Genomic DNA, 24271 nt, shown 5'->3' with positions numbered 1-24271 from the left:
GAAATAAAACGCGCGTTTTCTGGGAAGGAGTCCGGTGTTTGGAGCGTTTTAAAACGCTAACATGGGCACATAGCCTTAAAATTGCTGAATTTTCATGCTGTGCTAGGAAAAGGATCTGGCTGTATTGTGCAGTGTCAAAAAGCAAATGGAGGAAAAAAAAGGGCTCTGGATTGCTTTGCAATAAAAAAAAGCTCTGTTAGCCCTGGCCCCAAAAATTTTCAAAGCCAATTACACCTGGGGCTAGGTATATACCGCCAATATATCCCACAGGTAGCAGCAGCAGCATCAGAGCACAGGACTCTCTTGATATATGCAATGATATGTATATACACACATACAGTGCCTGCAGGCCTTGCACTGATGTGTATACAGCGACATACACTACCCTTCCTGCCTAACACTGGAATCTATATACTCCAGAATTAGTCCTTAGAAGGATTGTTTGTTTAGCCGGATGTGAGTATTTAGGATGGTAGACCCCACACTAACTAATAAATCCCCAATTCTGACCCTATCAAGGCAGCAGCTCTCCCTGCACTCTCTCAATCAGGAGCTGAATGCAGCAAGCAGGGCGGTGTCCGGTCTCTTATATCCCTGATGGTGCTGTGCGGCCAGCCAATCACTGCACAACCACAACAAAGATGGCTGCAGCATTTCATTGCCTGGCAGACAATCCCAATGTTACGGGCTGGCGGATCGCACCAAATAAATAAAGATGAAATAATATAAAGGGTGTGTTCGCAGCCCAGGCCCACCGTGCAGAGGTGACCAACTGCTGCTAAACAATGAGGGGAAGGCATGTGGGAGAAAAGCCGGACACCGGTAAGTAACCCCTGACCCGGTGCTAGTAGGCACGAACTCCGTTGCTTCACGTAGCACATGCCAGCCGGCGAACAACCGCAACCTGTTTATGTCACTGGTCACGGTAGTGTGAACCACTGCTTATGACAGGTGCAATGTCCGCCCTGACGGACGTCACTAACCAGCATAACAACGGTGCTGGAAAGCGCACACACGGCGTTACTGTGGCGGACGCTGCGGTAGCAGTGTCGAGGAGGCCAGTACTGGCCGACGCCCTAGGCACTGAAGGTAGATGAGGATAACACTACGGCGCTGTGCAGTGTCCGAGCTATTGAGCTGACTCTAATTCCTAAACCTAACTCATGCGTAATATCCAAGGAGGGGGGAATTATAATGCGTCAGTCACCAGGCTCATTCATTTATCATCATGCATACGCTAAGTACTATAGCCTCAGAGTCTATCATAGCGCATGGCGGGGCGGCCATGCGAACCTTTTATAGCCGTGACCTTCCTGATCCTCCAGATGGACCAATCAGGACCTCAGCATGTGACTCCCGATCCCCAATGGGAGATCGTCTCATGAGCATGCTCAGTGAACCGAAGGGAGGACTTAGACTTTGGAGTCTTTTGCTGCTGGCCAGGCTGCATTGCCATAACTGGACCAGAGGTGGCAGCAGCAACCAAACCCACAATGCTGGTGTGGGCAAAACACCGGGATCGTGGAGTCTGCTGAGCAGGCTCCACTGCGGCCGGAGGGGAGTGTGAGACCGTCGATGGCAAAGCTCGGGATTCCCGCTGTGCAGCGCCTGGAACCCTAAGCTTAACACCCTGCATCGTGATTGGTTCTGTAAAGTCTGCCAAAAAAGCAGGGTGGAGACCTGAGTAATCCCGGAAAATGCTCAGTGTACACTGAGTACAGTGATACGTGAGTAACAAGTAGTGGCGAATACGTTCGCTCATCATTAGTCCCTTGTCGAGATGTGGATGGTGCGGTAGTGCTTATGTGTAACTGCTGGCAAAATAGACAGTGAATGGAGCAATGGTCATTCATACCCTACCCATGCCTCTGGAGCCCCACAATCATATATTTATCAATTATCCTGTAAATATGTAAAAAATAAAGATGAACAACAGGACAGGTCCATCATGCCACACCAGCGGTGGATGCCGTGTTCACACAGTTCCTGCTGCCACCCACCAATGGCAGACATTTGAAACTACAGCCAGCTGCTGTTCTTACAGCGCGAAATTGGGGTTTTCTATGAGTCACAGGATTTAACAATCCCACAAGTAATCCCCTTTGGGACAATTCCCTTCAGGCATAGCCATAGGATGTTTATGCCAACTTCTGGTTGGTGCAACCTTTGCAGCTTTTCATAGTCACAGATCTAATAATCCTGTATATGATCTCGTTTGGAATATCTCTCTACTACCCCTTCTCTTTGAAATCTACAGGTTTATATACCAGTTCTTACATGGTGGATGGTATCACCTCCAATAGCACCTAATTTACTATTGGTCATACAATATAATGTCCAGAAAATTATAGAGATAGGAGCAGTCTTGTTTACTGATGAAGGCTAGTTGATACAGCCGAAACGTCTATATTTGTGACTGCAAATAAAAATTCTTCATCTTTGCAACGAGTTGAGTGCCAAAAATTTTTTTGATTAGGTCCATCATGATGTCACCTGAGGCCTAGTAAGCCCTGGAGGTATCTAGGATAATGATCACCAGAGGTGAATACTGGCTGCCTTGGAGGACCAGGTCAGCACAATTCAATTTGCTTGTCTTTAGGCCTCATTCAGACATACGATTTTCGCGTACGTGAGCTTTCTTTGGTTTTCATGGATAGCACTTATACCTGGGATAGTCTATGGGACTATTCCCATGTCCGTGATTTTTGTCACGGTCTGCTGAAAATCACGGAGACACATCTGATTTTGATCTGAAAGTCAGATTAAAATCGCCAGTGCAAGTATGGGTCCGTGAAAAAATCGCACCTCAATTGGATGACATCACGGAGTGTCAGAAAGGAGAAGGTGGAAAAACTTTTTTTTTTCCATGTGTGAGAAAAACTGAGAAAACTCTTATCAAAATAATCGGTCTGTTTTTCTTGTTCGTGAGAAAAACTCACATCCAGATGTGCCCTTAGTAGTAATTTTTTCAATAGGTTTGGATGGATTTTCAGCCTCTGGACATAAACAAGTATGTTACTATTTGCTGACAGTAATCAGAGATCGCGATCACTGTGAGAAATTAAAATGCAATGTGAATTAGAAAGTTGCCGAACTTTTACACCCATGAAATGAGGACTGCTGGCAACTACGCAAAATGATAGTTATTGCAACCACTTGGCTAAAGATTTCATTTTCATGTCAATGTGGTAATAGTAGCTGAAATGTGATATTAGCACAAAAAAAAGAAAGGAAAAAAAAGAGAGATCTGGAAAAAGGGAGAAACCTCATGCAGCTCTGAAACTCAATCTAAAGCCATTGAGCAGCCGTACCTCCTGTATCATTACAGGGTAACGAGTGTGGAGAAAATAAGTAAGTGCTGAGTGGCGTGTTGTGCCGGGTGCTCTCCATTGTGTATCATCTCGGTCCCTTCAATAGACTTATCGCTTTCTAATGAGCTCTGGTCCCCGGATTATCTCGTATATAATTTGTAAACACACACAGGCGCCCATAAACTATATGGAGTGCTCCCGCAACAATGCAAACATTTTCTGTTTATCACCAAACATTTCGTTTATCCCATTACACGCTGAAAGAATTATTATCTCTCTTGTTGCAGCAAAATAAAAATTGCTAAAAAAAAAAACGGCTTTTTTTTCTCTTTCTCCTCTAATGGAATTCTGTTTTGGAAATGTATTTTAGTATTATAAGGTTCCACTTTCTAGTGAGTACGGTTCAATCAGTGATCTAAAAGGCACTTAAATGCTTTGAACAAGACACATAAAAAGCTTTTTATTGCAAGCGCTTTGCTGTATGTACCAATTTTGACATTGATCTCATTCCATGTCGGGGTATTTTGGAAGCAGCCCATAGCATATAAAATCGCATGGTGGCTTTTGATCTCCAGCTGGTGATTAAACCACATGATGGAAGTTAGAAATATTCTTGTGCCCATTAGCATACCCCTAAAACAGTTCTGTGATAAATGCAGCATTGGCTTCCTTTTTTTTCCCCTAATAGGAGAGATTTACATAGAGCAGATCACAAAGTTACACCTGTTTATTTACATTACTGAGTAATGGAGCGCGGTGGACGGAGGTGAATTCATTAATACGGCTGGGCTTCCCATAGACGACGCGCTGCAAAGAATCCAACTCGTCGCTCTGTGGTTATGTAAAATTTTACATATACAGCTCTAGCAACAAATTAAGAGACCACTTCCAAATATTCAGTTTGTCTGATTTTTCTCTTTACAGGTATATTTTTGAGTAAAATATAAATTGCTCTTTTAGTCTACAAACTTCTGACAACATGTCTCCGAATTTCCAAGCAAGAAATTTTGTTTTTTTTCTGAAAAGGAGGAATGGTCAAAATTTAAAAATAACGGTGCTTTCAGACCTCAAATAGTGCAAAGAAAACAAGTTCATAATAATTTAGAAACAACAATACTAATGTTTTAACTCAGGAAGAGTTCAGAAATCAATATTTTGTGGAATAACCATGATTTTTAAAAACAGCTTTCATGCGTCTTGTCATGCTTTCCATCGGTCTTTCACACTGCTTATGGCGCAAAAATGTAAGCAGTTCTTCATTGTTTGATGGCTTGTGACTATCCATCATCCTCCTGATTACATTCCAGAGGTTTTCAATGGGGCTCAGATCTGGACAATGGGCTGTCCTTGACAGGTTTTTGATGTGGTGGTCTCTTAATTTTTGCCAGAGCTGTATAACGTGCACACACAGGAAAAGTTTATATGTACTTTTGTGTGTCATTCTCTCACAGTGTCTATGCTGGCTGACGGTAAATAGGAAGTCTTGCTTACATCTAGAAGCAGAAAAAACCTACTTGGCACCAATGCTGTTCTAGTTCAGGCAACTCTTTTTAGGAGTTTTGGAAGGAATTTTGGAGACATTGTTTTTTTATTTAAAGGGTTTGTCCAGGAACATTATATCTATATTTTTTTTTACAATGGGCTTAACCGCTAATAAGCAGGTAGTTGTTAACGGAGGCCTGTTTTCAAGGGCTGCTCCTGCCAGTGATTCATCTGCTCTACGTCAACAGAGCAGCTCTTCTTTCGGGCTGGACTGCTGACAGAGCGTAACTCCCAACGCCTTGCTGATTGACAGTTATGCATCAGGGAGCTGGCTGTCAGTCAGCATGACATCTGCAATCTCTCTCTGTCAACAGAGGTTAGCGGAAGAGAAACCACTGCTCTGTCGATGTGACATCAGCGGAAGCCACTCAATCACCGAAAAAGTGTTAGGGTATGTGCACACGCTGCGGATTGCAGTGCGGATTTGGCCGCGCAGATCTTGTAAAATCCGCAGGTAAATCTGCAGGTCAAAAGACCTCCGGTTTTACCTGCAGATTGCTCTGCGGTTTTGCCCTGCGGTTTATCATCTCGACAATGGAGGAGATGGCAAACCGCAGTGGAATCCGCAGAAAGAATATTTTGTCAATTTTTTCTGCGGTTTCAAAACCGCGGAAAAATCCGCACCATCTGCGCTGCGGTTTTTTATTCCCATAGGGAATAATGGTACTGTACACCGCAGCAAAAACTGCTGCAGACCCGCAGCGGCCAAATCCGCTGCGGAACCGCAGCAGAATCCACAGCGTGTGCACACACCCTTACTATCTCAAGAACGGCTGCAAAATTAAACAAGCAGTAAATTGCTTGTTTTTATGAGCTCTTTCCAAAAGTATCCATTCTATGAAGATGGGAATAGCTTTTTAAGGCATATACACAGGATATGCTATAAATGAATAGTAAAGTTCTTTCTCACCAGTGGGACTTGCACTCATCTTGTTTGGAAATTCTGAGTACCTTATCAATGAAAGATGCAAGTGATGGGACCCCATTCTCGAGGTAGCTGTCTGCATGGATAGTACATTTACAACTTGTTCGTACCAAGTGTGAAAGTTATTGGGGTTCCACCGATCCCAAGAATTGGACTACTGCAGGGTCCTGTCTGAATTAAGCTGCAGTGGAGCAGATCGTTTTTACTTTGTCTAAGTTCATACAGTAGTGAAACGCCCAGGTATGAGCCCAGTCGGAAACTTTGCCTGCCAGTATGAGGATATACACATCAGCTTTAGGTTTTGCATTTAGAGGGGGGACTGATTCATGTCATTAGCTGGGTTTATTTCCTTTTAGAGAAGATAATTAAATCAGTCTTCGGCCCCGATGTCTTGAGATCACATCTCGGGGACTGAATTTTAATGCACTATACATTAGGAAATGGAGGGTCTAGATAAGCTCTTGTCATTTGAGCCATATGATGTGATATGGCACTAAACAAATTTAATGGAATCCACAGCTGTCATTGGAAACACCTTTTCTTGTGTCTCACATTATATCTTGACTGATGCTTAAATATAAAACATAAAGGATTGATACATCTCTGAAATGTAAAGAAGAGGTAATAGTAGGGGATGATGATGTAAAGAAGGACATTAAATGTCTCCTAACTATGTTATGCTGTATTTTTCGTTAGCATGTTTGTTATCTATAGTTTATGGACATTACAGATGACCCCCTCCCTCCAAGAAAAAGTCAGAACAGTGTACTGCTCTCATTTTGGAGGACTCAGCACAAACATGGTGGCTTAAAGAGCAGCTGTGATAAATGGCAGTTTTTGCTCATATTTTATTCCCACTGCTCCTCTGGTTATTCGTGTTTTTTTTTTTTTTTTTTTTGTAAATCCGCCATACGGTCCCAGAGATATGGTCCTTTTTATTTAATGTTTATTCCAAGGGGGAGTGTCTCATAGGGCAATTATGCAGAGCAGCCACAAGACACGCCTCAGAGGATCCTGTGAGCCAATCTCCTTTGTAATAACCATTAAATTAGTACTGAATATCTCTGGAACCGTATGGCGGATTTAAAAAAAAAAAAAGGCACAATACTCTGGAGCAGTAAGAATTAAATAAGAGCAAAACAAAAGCTACGTGGTGGAATTTTGGAAGTATGTCCACTGCAAAAAGAAATGGCTGAATAAGTTATCAAAAAACGCTTGAAAGACTAATGCTGTTTCTTTCTATTGTAAAACCACTTTGCTGTTCACATTTTCAGTCTTGGCATTCCCCAGGATCAATGTTTTTCATTAATTAAAACTCCATGAACAAGCTCTTTGAAGCTCGATGACTAGCAATTAGCAAGGATGTGAGTTCTAGTGCAGGCACAGCCACTTGTAGCACTCTGCATTATTGAGTTATGAAGCGTAGTTACCAGGAATTACATATGGTAGGTATACTTGGTCTCGCTGCACAGATAAAATCCAGGGGAGCCCAGTGGCAGCAGCGCCCACACATTTGGAGCTACAGTTGTGGCCAAAAGCATTGACACCCATGCAATTCTGTCAGATAATACTCAGTTTCTTCCTGAAAATGATTGCAAACACAAATTCTTTGGTATTATTATCTTCATTTAATTTGTCTTAAATGAAAAAACACAAAAAGAATTGTCCTAAAGCCAAATTGGATAGAATTCCACACCAAACATAAAAAAGAGGGTGGACAAAAGTATTGGCACTGTTCGAAAAATCATGTGATGCTTCTCTAATTTGTATAATTAACAGCACCTGTAACTTACCTGTGGCACGTAACAGGTGTTGGCAATAACTAAATCACACTTGCAGCCAGTTGACATGGATTAAAGTTGACTCAACCTCTGTCCTGTGTCCTTGTGTGTACAACATTGAGCATGGAGAAAAGAAAAAAGACCAAACAACTGTCTGAGGACTTGAGAAACCAAATTGTGAGGAAGCATGAGCAATCTCAAGGCTACAAGTCCATCTCCAAAGACCTGAATGTTCCTGTGTCTACCGTGCGCAGTGTCATCAAGAAGTTTAAAGCCCATGGCACTGTGGCTAACCTCTCTAGATGTGGACGGAAAAGAAAAATTGACAAGAGATTTCAACGCAAGATTGTGCGGATGTTGGATAAAGAACCTCGACTAACATCCAAACAAGTTCAAGCTGCCCTGCAGTCCGAGGGTACAACAGTGTCAACCCGTACTATCCTTCGGCGTCTGAATGAAAAGGGACTGTATGGTAGGAGACCCAGGAAGACCCCACTTCTTACCCCGAGACATAAAAAAGCCAGGCTGGAGTTTGCCAAAACTTACCTGAAAAAGCCTAAAACGTTTTGGAAGAATGTTCTCTGGTCAGATGAGACAAAAGTAGAGCTTTTTGGGCAAAGGCATCAACATAGAGTTTACAGGAGAAAAAAAGAGGCATTCAAAGAAAAGAACACGGTCCCTACAGTCAAACATGGTGGAGGTTCCCTGATGTTTTGGGGTTGCTTTGCTGCCTCTGGCACTGGACTGCTTGACCGTGTGCATGGCATTATGAAGTCTGAAGACTACCAACAAATTTTGCAACATAATGTAGGGCCCAGTGTGAGAAAGCTGGGTCTCCCTCAGAGGTCATGGGTCTTCCAGCAGGACAATGACCCAAAACACACTTCAAAAAGCACTAGAAAATGGTTTGAGAGAAAGCACTGGAGACTTCTAAGGTGGCCAGCAATCAGTCCAGACCTGAATCCCATAGAACACCTGTGGAGAGATGTAAAAATGGCAGTTTGGAGAAGGCACCCTTCAAATATCAGGGACCTGGAGCAGTTTGCCAAAGAAGAATGGTCTAAAATTCCAGCAGAGCATTGTAAGAAACTCATTGATGGTTACCGGAAGCGGTTGGTCGCAGTTATTTTGGCTAAAGGTTGTGCAACCAAGTATTAGGCTGAGGGTGCCAATACTTTTGTCTGGCCCATTTTTGGAGTTTTGTGTGAAATGATCAATGTTTTGCTTTTTGCTTCATTCTCTTTTGTTTTTTCATTTAAGACAAATTAAATGAAGATAATAATACCAAAGAATTTGTGTTTGCAATCATTTTCAGGAAGAAACTGAGTATTATCTGGAAGAATTGCAGGGGTGTCAATACTTTTGGCCACAACTGTACGGGCGGAAAGTTATGGGCCATCCACGGTTCTGCCTGGAAAATTATACTCTGAGAGATGGGAGGAGAAAGGCTGCACAAACCCAGGGGTGGGCACAGAGTGTAGGAGGGAACAGCCTAGGTGATAAGAGGTAGCTGCTCATTTTGAGTTTTGAGTAGTTTTCTACTGGTAGGAGGTCCGTTAGCTGATGCAGTCCGTAACTATGATTTGGACCTGTGATCCATCAGCGCCTCCCTATGCTACATAACACGCTAATTGCAACCTAGCTATACCCTATCCTTGTACTACACTCCTGACTGTATACCTGTATATTGTTCTTGTAAATATATACCTGTATATTTCTAGTGTGTCTTTTTGACAATTAAATATAAAATTAATCTCGGGCTGCTCTTTTATCTCGATACATGAATCCCCACGTCCGCACTCTCCATTGGTTATTTTACACTACTCGGGTTGGTTTCTGACCTGACATAAGCCTGCTGTTGGACAGGGCTTATTTTGAACGAGGAACTGGTGAAAGCATACTGTACTGTGTTAGTGAGGAGCCCTGACAGTGACAGCCAGGAGATGTATACCCCGCTTCACTGGGAACGCCTCAATAACTCGTACCTATAAGGGAAGCCGTTCCGGCGACTATTTGCCCTCGGTGCAGTTCTGTGACTGACCTCGGGCAAGTGGTGGCTCCAGAGAGCCAATTCCTGCTGGGTTTTTCTCTCCCCTCCCCCTGTGGTGAGCGAAGTCAATACCCCCTTCCCCTGTGCAATTCGTCACATATACACAACATCTTTTCTAGATCACAAAAAATGAATATGAAGCACAGCAATGTAAAAACAACATTGTTGTACTCGTGTTCAGTCTTTTATTACTTGTTTTAACTGCTTTAGAGTTCAGAAACCATTTTCATTCTTTGGGCTGCTTCCAATAGTTGCAATTTAAATTACAGAAAAAAAAGCCACTACAAAAATTACACCAAAACTGCCAGCAAAGCAGCTTCGGGAAAAAGACTGCCTATATTTGCGTAAAGAGGCTCCGCCTAGGAAAACATTGACAATTGCACCGACGTATAGTGTGCACATATCCAAACTCTTATGCTTCATGAAACAAAATAGTCCACAAATAAGGAGCATTTCCTTAAGTACCGTAGTTTCCAATTATAATCATAATTTTTGACCACCTTAAAAAAAAAAGTGTGCACAAAGCCTTAAATGTCCCTGACAAGCAGAAATTTAGTGGTGCGATTCAGGTCAGAGTCTGTTCCCCCATTACTTAAGGGATGCCTTCACAGTCAGGTTCCTGTTTTGCAAACACCCTGAGGAAGCCCACGCGAAACACATGTTGGGGCTGCATGGTCTGACAGCGTACAGGGACTTATATGAGTAAGAACTTTCCTTATGGCATTGTACAATAACAAATTATACTGTGGTACCGTGTTAGCCAGAAAAATAGATGTGAATACTTTTCTGCCCAATGATGACAAAAGTATTCTAGGAGTGATACCTTTATTGGCTAACCAGAAAATAATATGTTTGCAAGCTTTCAGAGCACAAAGGCTCCTTCTTCAAGCAAGATTACAAATCCTATATTAGAAGTCACGGAGCAGTGAGACCATATCAAAAAGTCGGCAAAACTTTTATGACACACCTGGACACGTAGGAGCACTAGACCGGCGTGAAACGGCCATAGCCCACAAGCACTCCAGCATACCGCATAAATGTCCCAAAGATTTGAGGAATAAAAGACTTTCTCTTTTAAAGGATTGGTGAGTGCGGCTTTAAAAGACTGTTTTGCTGTACTTTTGAGCAATAGCACCACGATCTTTCCGATTGTCACATAAGCTCGTAAAAAAAAGAGAAAAGTTTAAACACGTATTGTTGCGTTGGTTGGTGCCACAATTCTTATTTTGCATAACTTTTATGACACCTAATATCCAAACGCAAAAAAGTTTTGTAACACATGTTTTCACCACCAATTTATTCTCCCTCCATTAATGGCCGGGCTTTGTTATCGTTTTATCTGTTTATTTTTCTTTTGGTGCTTCTTGCTATTTTTCTGGTTGATGCAACTTTATTTTATGCTATCTTTACATCAGTATTTTTTTTTACATTAGAGCAAAAAAATCAAATGAGAAAATAGCAATAAGCATCAGTTTTTCCACTGTTTTCTTTCTTTTTGCAGACAAAAATGCCAGAAAAGCATTAACTTAAGAGATGTATAATTTTGGATCTGTAGGGGCAATAAATGTATATTGTTATTGGTAGCCTATTTTTTTTACAATTATAATATTTTTCTGGCGTTCTTTATGCCCCCTCCCCATCAAAAAGACTTCTACAAGGCACTTTAGAGAGCACCGTTTAGAGAGCACCGGAAGGGAAGGAACACCGTTTGATGCAAAATTGGCGCCATATCGCGTTTGGAGAGCCCCTGATGTGCCTGAACAGTGGAAACCCCCCACAAGTGACCCCATTTTGCAAACTAGACCCCCAAGGAACTTATCTAGATGTGTCGTGAGCACTTTGAACCCCAAAGTGCTTCACAAAAGTTTTTAACACCCGGGCGTGAAAATAAAAAAATCATTTTTTCCACAAACATGATCTTTTAGTCCCCAATTTTTTTATTTTCCCAAGGATAACAGGATAAATTGGACCCCAAAAGTTGTTGTCCAATTTGTCCTGAATATGCTGATACCACATATGTGGGAGAAAACTATTGTATGGGCACACGTCGGGGCTCGGAAGGGAAGAAGTGACGTTTTAGAATGCAGACTTTGATGGAATGCTCTGCGGGTGTCATGCCACATCTGTGAAAACCCCCCACAAGTGACCCCATTTTGGAAACTAGACCCTCCAAGGAACTTATCTAGATGTGTGGTGAGCACTTTGAACCCCCAAGTGCTTCACAGAAGTTTATAACGTAGAGCCATAAAAATAAAAAAGTCATATTTTTTTCCACAAATATGATATTTTTGCCCCCAATTTTTTATTTTCCCAAGGGTAACAGGAGAAATTGGACACCAAAAGTTGTGCAATTTGTCCTGAGTAGGCTGATACCCGAAATGTGGGAGTAAACCACTGATTGGGCGCATGGCATACTTTTTCAACATAGAATTGGCTGGAATTGAGATCAGATGCCATGTTGCATTTGGAGAGCACCTGATGTGCCCAAGCAGTGGAAACCCCCCAATTCTAACTCCAACCCTAACCCCAACACACCCCTAACCCTAATCTCAGCCCTAACCCTAATGGGAAAATGAATATAAATACATTTTTTTTATTTTATTATTTTTCCCTAACTAAGGGGGTGATAAAGTGGGGTTTGATTTATTATTTATGGCGGGTTTTCATGTTTGGCAGCTGTCACACGCTTCAAAGATGCTTTTTATTGTAAAAATAGTTTTTGCATAATCACATTTTGAGAGCTATAATTTTTCCATATTTTGACCCACAGAGTTATGTAAGGTCTTATTTTTTGCGGGACAAGTTGACGTTTTTATTGGTACCATTTTCGGGCACGTGACGTATTTTGATCGCTTTTTATTCTGATTTTTGAGTCGCAGAATGAACAAAAACCAGCATTTCATGAATTTCTTTTGGAGGGGGCGTTTACACTGTTTTGCGTGCAGTAAAATTGATAAAGCGGTTTTATTCTTCAGGTCAGTATGATTACAGCGATACCTCATTTATATTTTTTTATGTTTTGGCGCTTTTATACAATAAAAACAATTTTATATAAAAAATAATTATTTTTGCATCGCTTTATTCTGCAAGCTATAACTTTTTTATTTTTTCGCTGATGACGCTGTATGATGGCTCATTTTTTGCGGGACAAGATGACGTTTTCAGCGGTACCATGGTTATTTATATCTGTCTTTTTGATCGCACGTTATTGCACTTTTTGTTCGTCAGTATGATATAGCATTGTTTTTTTTGCTTTGTTTTTATTTTTTATTAAGGAGTTCACTAAAGGGGTTAACTAGTGAGACAGTTTTATAGGGCAGGTCGTTATGGATGCGGCGATAATAAATGTGTACTTTTATTGTTTGTTTTTTATTTTCAAAAAAATGAATTTATTAGGGAATATTTTGTTATTTTTTTATTTAGGATTTTTTTAAAAATTATTTTTACACTTGTTTCTTTTTTTCTACTTTATTACATTGTTCCAGTGTGGGACATTACTATAAAGTGTCAGATCGCTGATCTGACACTTTGCAGTGCACTGTGTCAGATCAGCGATCTGACAGGCACTCCAGAGACTTTCTCAGTGCCTGCTCTCAGCAGGCACTGAGAAAGCCCCCTCTCTGCAGGACTCCGAAAACCCCCACGGCCATATTGGAATCCGGTGGCCTGCAGGGAGGAGGCCCTCGGAACAGCGCGATCACATTGTGCTGTTCCAAAGGTCTCAAGGAAGCATGCAGGGCTCCCTCCCCTTGCGTAATTCTTCCCTTTGCCCGGTACACTGCGATCACGTTTGATCGCAGTGTGCCAGGGGATAATGTGCCGGGTGTCAGCTGTGATAATCAGCTGACACCCGGCCATGATCAGCGGCGCTCCCCCTGTGAGCGCTGCTGATAGCGGTGACGTACTATCCTGTCCACGGGTCCGGGTCACGTGGACGGGATAGTACGTTACATGTCAGAAAGGGGTTAAGGAACTCGATAAGGAAGTTGTTCTAACCCCTTAGGCCAGGGTCACACTTGCTAGTGCAATGCGAGAAACTTGCATGAGTCTCTCGCATCAATACCCGGCACTGCCACCGGCACTCAGGACTGGTGTGTGCGGTTCCATTTCTTTCTATGCAGCTGAAGACTCCGGTCCGAACCACCGGCTGTAGTGCCGGGTATTGATGCAAGAGACTCAAGCAAGTTTTTCATATTGCACTTGTAAGGGAAGTGGACTGACTTATGGACCTGTCTGCAGCAGGAGGGTAATGTACAGTGTGCTTGACGTGGACTGCTGACTATCAAGGTGGGAGACAGCTAGAAATAGGAGGATCGTGAAGTACTGGGTTTGGCCACTAGGGGGAGACTAAAGACAGCAGAAACAGAAGGAGGTATAATACTGTAGTTTGGCCACAAGATGGCAGCAGAGCGCAGTGAGAAAAGGGCTTTACATCAGCTTAAGGCTACGAAACCGCAGAGTCATGGGGGCGGGGTTACAGGAGCTCTAGAGGGGAATTCCCAGAGAGGGAATATAAGGAGGGGTAGAGAGTTCCAGAAGCATGCCAGTCCAGGAAGAGGAGCTCAGGAGAGGAGAAGACTGAAGGGAGAGATGGACAGAGAAGCTCCAGAAGGGACTGAGGAGGAAGACAGTCAGGGGTGTGGCCCTGACAGGAGAGCCGCAGGACATAGAAGGCCCGGGGGGTACCGGACGGACGGACTCGGACAGGTGAAGCGCTGTTGTGGTAGGCCTAGGGCAGCCACAGTGAAAGCGCCACGAGGGACGTCAATTAGGAAAAGGAAGAACGTGAAGGTACCCGGGCCTGTGTACAGAAGTTGTCGTGCAGCTGCTGTGTGGTGCTGCGGTCGTTGAGAGGACGGCCAATAAAGAGGACCTGTTGAACGCACATCGGTGTCTGTCTCAAGTCTGTTCGCGTCGGTAAAAAGGACCACCCCCCAGTCGGCTCACGTACCTACACACTCATAAGTGTGTCCCTGGCCTTAGTGACAAAGCCAAATTTGTACTTAATGACCAAGCCAATTTTTCAAATTCTGGCTACTGCAATATTCAAAATTTTAATTTTTGTGCCCTTAAATCAGAGAGTCATATCGCACAAAATAGTTAATAAATAATATTTCTCACATGTCTGCTTTACATGAGCACAATTTTTGAAACATAATTTTCTTGTTAGGATGTTATAAGGGTTAAAAGTTGACCATCGAGTTCTCATTTTTCCAACAAAATTTACAAAACCATTTTTTTTTTTTAGGGACCACCTCATATTTGAAGTGTGTTTGGGGGGGTCAAAATGATAGAAAATACCCAAAAGTGACACCATTCTAAAACTGCACCCCTCAAGGTGCTCAAAACCACATTCAAGAAGTTTATTAACCCTTCAGGTGCTTCACGAGAACTAAAGCAGCGTGGAAGGAAAAAATGAACGTTTTACCTTTTTCACAATAAAATTATTTTAAACCCAAACTTTTTTTTATTTTCACAAGGGTAACTAGAGAAAATGGACCAGAAAATTTGTTGTGCAATTTCTCCTGAGTAAACCAATACCCCGTTTGTGGGGGAAAGCCACTGTTTGGGTGCATGGCAGGGCTCAGAATTGAGGGAGCACCATTTGACTTTTTGAACCCAAAATTGTCTGGAATCAATGGTGGGCGCCTTGTCGCGTTAGGAGACCCCCTAATGTACCTAAACAGTGGAAACCCCCCAATTCTATCTCCAACCCTAACACAGCCCTACCTCACCCCTGACCCTAATCCCAACCCTAACCACAAGCCTAACACCAACACCCTAACTGTAACCCCAACAAAACCATAAACCCAACACAACTCTAACCCTAGCCTCATCCCTAGCCCCAACCTTAAACCTAGCTCTAACCCCAACATCACTCTAGCCCCAACACTAACCCTAGCTCTAACTCCAACTTTAGCCCCAACCCTAATCCTAGCTCTAACCCCAACCCTTACCCTAACCCTAATGGAAATAAAAAAAAATTTTATTTTATTTTTGCCTAACTAAGGGGTTGATAAAGGGGGTGTTAATTTACTATTTTTTTTATTTTGATTACCCGAATCATGTTCTCCGGGATCTCAGCTACCCCCGGTAGTCGAGACCCTGGAGATTTTCCGACACGGGGGGCACTATACACTTATTTCTTAGTGCTGTTAAAAAGTGGCGCTGGGGAATAAGTACCCTTAACTGCTGCTGGAGCGCCCTCAGTCACCAGGGCAATGGGGTACTCGGTACCAGGCCCGTTGATCTCAATGGGGGGAATGTCACGGCAGCTGTGACCCGGCCCGTGGCCCTGGGCTCCATTGAAAAAGGGGAATAAAGTCTATTGATGATTCGTGACACCACCTGTGGTGTTCGGAAAGGGAGGTGTTAAGCAGACGCTGCATGCAGATCCTCTGGGACTGATGGTGTGGTGCAGCAAAGATGTTGTAGCCCTCCACAGGCAGGGCTGTAGTCCCAGGGCAGTGTAGTAAATGAAGAGGCAGGCAGGGGATAGGCGCAGACAGTGTAGTGGATGGCTCCGAGATGTAGCCATGCTGAATGTGTTGGTGCAGGAATAAGTGGAGGACACCAGGGCATGCAGTTCCAAAACTTTACTCACAGTCTGTTGTGCAAACAGGTGCCCACTTCCGTGCCGTGTCCTCCGGGTCCAGGACTCAGTCAACCTCCCGGCCCGATGAAGCACTCCTTTCCAACACTCCGCCAACATGTGCCTTCTCTGAGCGTCTCCTCTTATAGCGCCTAAGAATGAAGTACTCTCAGTACTGACTTGCTACTAAGTCCCGGCTCACTTCTCTGATGCTGTTGTGCCCCCAAGTCTGTTGTGGGAATAAAGTGGTCACTACTTCTATTCCTCCGGTGTCTGCTGCAGGACCATTAGTATCCATACAACCTCAGGGACCGGGCCCCGGCCTTGCGCTTAGAACTTCTAGGAAGGGTTCTCCTCTAACCCAAGTCCTCTGTTCTCTATTCTCCTCACGTTCCGAACTAATCTTTCCTTCTTATGGAGAATTAGGCTCTCAGTCTTTGTCGCTCTCTCACTCTTCCTTTCCTGTGCCAGCAGACCCAGGTCACTGGGATGTGCTGCAGCACTTCCATCCATCCCTCTCTCTGGGGATCCACTCAGCCGCGCTCGCTGGCTGACTCTTCACTCTCCGCCTCAGACTCCTCAAAGACCCCTAAAACTTCCCGCTCTTTCAATACTTACTAACTCCACCCGCCTTCCAGCACGTTTCGTGTTCCAAGCAGGGAGCCACCAATGTGTGCTTTGCTATACTCCAAGCAGGGAGCCGCCGAAGGTGCTTTGCTGCACTACTTTGTGGTTTGGGGGTGCAGGTGTTGGAGTGTGGTCAGGAGTCTCCACCTTACCTGGATGGTGGGGTACCACACCTCAGGGGGAGGTGCAGTACCTCTGTGGCGACTAAAGCCTCAGGGGCGCCACTCTGCCATTAAAAGAAGTATTGGTGTTCATTAAGGGGCTAAACATTTTGGAGAACTAACCACAGATCTTCTGTGGATGTCGGCTTCTGCAAATCCTTCTGTCTTTTCGTGTTCCAGAATTCTTAGTTTTTCTTTACACTTTACAATTTCTTCTGCAGCAGGACTACAACCCCAAACATCCAGCCAAGGTCGTAAAAAAGTTTATCGCCTCATTGGGGGACACCGTGGATGTATGCTGCTGCTACTAGAAAGCTAACACTATGCAATAAAAAAGTTAGCTCCTCCTCAGTAGTACACACCCACCGACCGGAGCTAAGCTGGTCAGTTTTTGCTCAGTGTCAGTAGGAGGTGGACACGGGTTCTTTACTAAACCCATATCTACCTTGGTAGTCGTCATTTTCCAGTAACGTTTTTCTTCTTCACCTTACCTCTGGAGGATACAGTGTGAACAGTCACACTGTACTTCCACGTAGAGACAATGAGTCCAGCGTGAACTGCCACCCTGTATTCTCATATGTCTATCCGGCAGGAGCTCAGCCCCTAACACATGAAGAGTGTTTAGGTGATCCAAACATTGGTCCTGGCACCGTCTCCTACCCAGTCACCCACCAGAGCCTGTCGGTTTTCGTCTATGGATGATCCTGACATCTTTAGGGATGGAGATGTACATCCATTTTTCTCTCTCTATCAGGTTACTTTCCAGAGGTGCTGAGGAGAAGATAAAGATGAAGATAAAGAAAGAAGTGGATGCAGATTGAAGACTGGATATGGAGTTTCAAGAGGTTTGTTTGATCTCCACATCCCCCCTCCCCATTTTCTATAGGGCTCTGTGAGTTAGACTAGACCTTTGGTCTATATGCCTCTGGGTGGGATTTTCACATGAGACAGGATCGGTGGGCATACTCAGATTTTAGATTAGTTGGTATATGTGTCCCTTTGCCTCCAAGACACCCCCTCCATCTCCCTGGCCTCATCTATTAATTTAGGCCTCGGCTTCTGTGCTGCCTAGTCAGAGCAATTAGCTCTGCCCCTCTCTTTCCCAGCTTTTTCAAGTGGGCTTTTCTCCCGCCCATTGCAGGCACGCCCCCTCTTCCTCCTTCAGTGGCCCGGAATCTGCTCTCCCCTTTTTCTAATAGAAGGCCCACCTCTTTGTCCTTGCTATCTCCATCTGCCGCCCTTGGACCCGGAAGATGGCGTTTTTTCTTCAAGCAACACAGGCACTACTCCTGCAATCTCCCTGCAGCCTCTCCTGATGCCGGCATTACACTGCTTTATTAAGAGAGGTGAGCTGCACCTAATCCATCACTATTACAGTGTTAGGACCCACTTCTGACTGAGTCAAATATTCCGTGTCCTCCAGCAGTCTCCCTCTGATCTATAAGCAAGCCCCAGCTGTTCTGTCATCAGGATAGATGGCAGGACACGACATACTTCATGGGTTCTACTCAGCAGGACGTATGAGACCATTATTCTGTCTAACGCCATCAGGTATCCAGACCGTTACCTCAGCACAGACATGCTCTCTCCTATACTCTTTTCCGCAGGGTTCTGTCCATGGTGAGTCAGTCCCAGGATTCTGAGAGCCGTTTGCAGCATTGCTCTATCCGCTTTCCAGGATTCAGATGTACCACCTACCAGGTACATCATTGTCGATAGCAGCAGCTGTCTTTCCAGTAAATCAGTGAAAAAGGAGGATGATTGACCTCATGGAGATCAACATCCGACACTGCGGAGACACCATCACGTGTTTCTCAACGCAGTGATTCTAGAGCACTGCCCCCATCCCTTATGGGCTCTTCATTGGAGACTGCCCTTCCCGTGGTTGTTCCTTCCCGGTGAAAGACCTGGCTAGTCATTGCTTGCGTTGAGAAACATGTGATGGTGTCTCCGCGGCTTCTGTTTTGCATGTTTTACATATTTCCCATAAGGGATGGGGGCAGTGCTCTAGAATCACTGCGTTGAGAAACACGTGATGGTGTCTCCGCAGTGTCGGATGTTGATCTCCATGAGGTCAATCATCCTCCTTTTTCACAGTCTTCCACTAGGCATTGCTCCTACTAGCCAGTTTCCTACTCCACACTGATGAGGGGCAAATACCCCGAAACAGCTGTCTGTGGATGGATACCATGTTTTGGCATAGGTGGTTTCCTTCATTGGAGACTGCCCTTCCCGTGGTTGTTCCTTCCCGGTGAAAGACCTGGCTAGTCATTGCTTGCGTTGAGAAACATGTGATGGTGTCTCCGCGGCTTCTGTTTTGCATGTTTCCAGTAAATCAGACGTGCCTTGGGTTGACCACTGCAGTGGTACTGGTGTTCTGTCCTATATTCAGGTGAGTCGGAAACACCCTATATCATGTACTTCACGTTCGATTACAGCAGCGGTATCAGTGTTCTATCCCATATTCAGATGAGTCAGATGCTTCTTCTGCCATGTACCTCATGGTAAATTGCAGCATCTACCTATGCTTCCCTGTATTCACCATTCAGTGAATCATATGTACCTTATATTCATCAGTTGTGGATGACTGCAACAGCGGTACTTGTCCACTCAGGTGAGTCAGATGCACCTTGTACTACGTGCCTCATGGTCAATAACAACAATGGGTAAGTCTCAATCCACCACATGTTTCGTTATTGAGGACACCAGAGTTCACGATGTTCTACCCTTGAGCCAAACATTCTACCACGTACTGCTTTTAGGTAGGTCAGACACGCAGGTATCAGTGTCACGGGTCAGTAGGGGGAAAACAGAAGACGTGGAATCTGGGCCCCTAAACTGCCCCTCAGGCTAAGGGGGTGCCCTGATTCTCCTTAACTTGCTGGTACACTTGATGGTAGTGTGGTCCAAGTCCCCGACCTGTCCCTATCTCCTGTTTAGCCCTCAGCTAAACCCCCCAACCCCTTCCCCAGGAGGTGAGACAGGGAAAACGTGTACTGCACCAAATAACCAACAAGGAAAGATAAGACCGACACCTAAGGGTAAAATAAACTAAAAAACAAGACTTAGCTTCTCTCTGCTGCTAATGCTCCGAGCAGCAGAGTAAGGCACCAGAACAAGGGGTTAGCTGGAGCTTCACTTCAACACAGTCTGCTCCTGGATCCAGCTTGGTTGGTCTCCAAATAAATAATATCACCAACAGTGAGTTGCAGCACCTGATGACCCTTTATAGGAAGGAGGGAGTGGTCACACCTGCTAACTGACTAAATATGAAGTAACACCAGCGGCCACTGGGGGGAACCCAGCAGCAGACTCAATAAACTTGTAGTAACACTAGCGGCCACCGGGGGCAAAAACCCATATTAACCCCCGAGGGCCAGAAAGGAAAGGTTTATATAAGAAAGTCCAGACTCTGACACAGATCCAAAAATGGATCATGACAGTACCCCTCCTTCAATGAGGGTCCTCTGGACCCTCAACACCGCACCTCACCAGAAAAACACCTACGGTGAGGGCGCCTAGATCCACCAGAGTTCACCTCAGGGCCACCTGACTCTCAGGTTCATGGCAAACGGGGGCTGATGGAGGTGGCAACGTATGCTCCGGAGGCGCCACAAATCTCCAGAGTGTCGACCTGGGGAATAAGTTGTGTATGGGCATTACTGGGGGAAATTCCAGCTGGTAAGTCCCCGATACGGCCCGATCACCCGAGAACTCCAGACCCCTGCAGCACACTTCCATCGGATCTTTTTGGTGGACACCCATACGTACTCATTCACACACAGGTCCGGACCTGAATGTTTATTGCCACGCACACGTTTGCCACAAGATGGTGAACTCTTCACAGAACCGACAACAGAGGCGTCCCCCTGTGTTGTCACACTCACACCCCCACAATGCTCAGAAGTAGTCACCACCCTCCTCTGACCCCTCCTCCTAAGAGGACTAAGACACCCAGGGTTAGCATGCGGTGAGGGTAGAGACTTGCCCCTACTCCCTGGGAAATATTAAATAAAAGGTGTCCTTATAAATGCTAACCCAAAAGCTGGCACTTAAATACATAAATCAAACCCTTATTCGGAATAACACCTAAAAGGTACCCGAAAATTAAGAGATCCAGCAATATTACAAAAAATATTAGTTTTATTATTACAATATTTTAATACATGATAAACAGCAATGCCCAGTGGAAGACACAACAAAACACTGATATCGCCACTCTAATCAATAGCATATAAATATACCAATTTATGCAAGATAGAAGTTTTATAACTTATATAAATATAATTATTAAAGAACAATGTCTGTAAAAAACTTTATTCATATGCCACATGTTCCCCAATGTAAGATGACAAAAATATCACTACCAAGGCAATGCCCATTATAATAAAAGAGCAATCACTATACCCATGGCAATATCTAACGAAAGATCACGGCCATGAAGTTGAAAAGCGCTTGTGAAAATAGCCTGGGTAATTCCAATATAAGTATTGGACATGGAACAATTGTAAAGTTACCTTAAAGTAGGTGGAACATTGGTGGCGCAGTGTGGCGTGTCCTCCCTCACCCCTACACGCGTTTCGCACGGGCTTCTTCCGGGGGCGTGTCCAAGCAGTGGGCAGTGAATGTTAAATACCCCATAGCACCAATCAGGATCATACACGTCACAGGGGTGTCTGACTCATCGCATGTTAATCCTTAGATCAGGCAGCGCATGTGCAGATCTGGGCAACTAGATGGAAAAATACTTCTTGTGATGCGCTCACATTGAATCGCAAGCCGAGGCTAAACGATACAATATAAGAGGGCTCACCGAAGTAAACAGTGCTACCAGTCTCCACACAGGCGCATAATCTAGAAATAACAGGTGGCCAATATTGTGCAAGTAAATCAATAATAACAAAGTGAATATTATGGAAAGAAAATTAATAATATATACTAATAGAAATATCCCTTAAGTGATGATAATTTTTAAGGTTCTAAAGTGACCATAGAAAAATAATAATAATAAAGTGATTGGTGTTTATGAACCACATATAGAGAAAAATATAAATATACAACCCATAATAGATTTGTTTATAAAAAAATAAAATACAAAAAAGGAACCACCATTATAAATATATATCATATTCACAATATAAATATAAAGTGCAAGTGTGCTATGCTGATTACAGACAGATATACATAAACTTATATAGGCCATTCCGCATTTATTTAACCCCTTCCTGACATCAGACGTACTATCCCGTCCATGGGACCCGGGCCCCTATGCCCAGGGACGGGATAGTACGTCTAGCGCGATCAGCGGCGCCCACGTGGTGAGCGCCGCTGATCGCGGCCGGGTGTCAGCTGATTATCACAGCTGACACCCGGCACTATGTGTCAGGGGCGGTCACGGACCGCCCCCGACACGTTAACCCCTTGCACACCGCGATCAAACATGATCGCGGTGTACCGGGAGTTAAAGGGAAGCATCGGCAGGGAGGGGGCTCCCTCCGTGCTTCCCTGAGCCCCCCACGGCAGCGCAATGTGCAGCGCTGCTGCGGGGGACTCCTTTCCTCCAGGCCCCCGGATCCAAGATGGCGACGGGGGCCTTCGGGGGCCTGGAGGAAGCTGGCTTCCTCAGTGCCTGCAAAGCGCAGGCATGAGGAAGCCTTGTGCACTGCCTGTGACAGATTGCTGATCTGTCACAGTGATCTGTGATGTGACAGATCAGCGATCTGTCACAGGACAGTGATGTCCCACCTGGGACTATGTAATAAAGTTAAAAAAAAATTAAAAAAAAGTGTAAAAATAATTTTAAAAAAATCGCCAAATAAATTAGTAAAAAAAAAAAATAATATTCCCCAATAAATTCATTTTTTGAAAATAAAAAAAACCCAAAACAATAAAAGTACACATATTAGGTATCGCCGTGTCCGTAACGACCCGCCCTATAAAACTGTCCCATTAGTTAACCCCTTTAGCGAACCCCTAAAAAATTAAAAATAAAAAACGAAGCAAAAAATAATGATTTATTATCATACCGCCAAACAAAAAGTGTAATAACGTGCGATCAAAAAGACGCATATAAATATCCATGGTACCGCTGAAAATGTCATCTTGTCCCGCAAAAAACGAGCCACCACACAGCATCATCAGCAAAAAAATAAAAAAGTTATAGCTCGCAGAATAAAGCGATGCAAAAATAATTATTTTTTATATAAAATAGTTTTCATTGCATAAAAGCGCCAAAACATAAAAAAACGACCTAAATGAGGTATCGCTGTAACCGTACTGACCAGAAGAATAAAACCGCTTTATCAATTTTACCGCACGCGGAACGGTGTAAACTCACTCCCCCAAAAGAAATTCATGAAACGCTGGTTTTTGTTCATTCTGCGTCCCAAAAATCGGAATAAAAAGCGATCAAAAAATGTCACGTGCCCGAAAATGGTACCAATAAAAACGTCAACTCGTCCCGTTAGGGTTAGGGCTAGGGCTAGGGTTAGGGCTAGGGTTAGGGCTAGGGTTAGGGCTGAGATTAGGGTTAGAGGTGTGTTGGGGTTCGGGTTGGAGTTAGAATTGGGGGTTTCCACTGTTTGGGCACATCAGGGGCTCTCCAAATGCAACATTGCGTCTGATCTCAATTCCAGCCAATTCTGAGTTGAAAAAGTCCTATGGTGCTCCTTCCCTTCCAAGCTCTGCCATGCACCCAAACAGTGTTTTACCCCCACATGTAGGGCATCAGCCTACTCAGGACAAATTGCAAAACAATTTTTGGGGTCCAATTTCTCCTGTTACCCTTAGGAAAATAAAAAATTGGGGGCAAAAATATCATTTTTGTGGAAAAAAATTATTTTTTTATTTTCACGTCCGAGCGTTATAAACTTCTGTGAAGCACTTGGGGGTTCAAAGTGCTCACCACACATCTAGATAAGTTCCGTGGGGGGGTCTAGTGTCCAAAATGGGGTCACTTGTTGGGAGTTTCAATAGTTTAGGTACATCAGGGGCTCTCCAAACGCACATGACACCCGCAGACCATTCCATCAAAGTCTGCATTCCAAAACGTCACTACTTCCCTTCCGAGACCCGACGTGTGCCCATACAGTAGTTTTCTCCCACATATGGGGTGTCAGCGTACTCAGGACAAATTGGACAACAACTTTTGCAGTCCAATTTCTCCTGTTACCCTTGGGAAAATGAAAAAATTGGGGACTAATTGATCATGTTTGTGGAAAAATACGATTTTTTTATTTTCATGCCGGGCATTATAAACTTCTGTGAAGCCCTTGGGGGTTCA

This window comes from Dendrobates tinctorius, unplaced genomic scaffold (genome assembly GCF_039654945.1).
Source record: "Dendrobates tinctorius isolate UK_male_01 unplaced genomic scaffold, ASM3965494v1 ptg000057l, whole genome shotgun sequence".
NCBI classification, from domain to species: Eukaryota; Metazoa; Chordata; class Amphibia; order Anura; family Dendrobatidae; genus Dendrobates; species Dendrobates tinctorius.
This window is presented reverse-complemented; position numbering follows the sequence as displayed.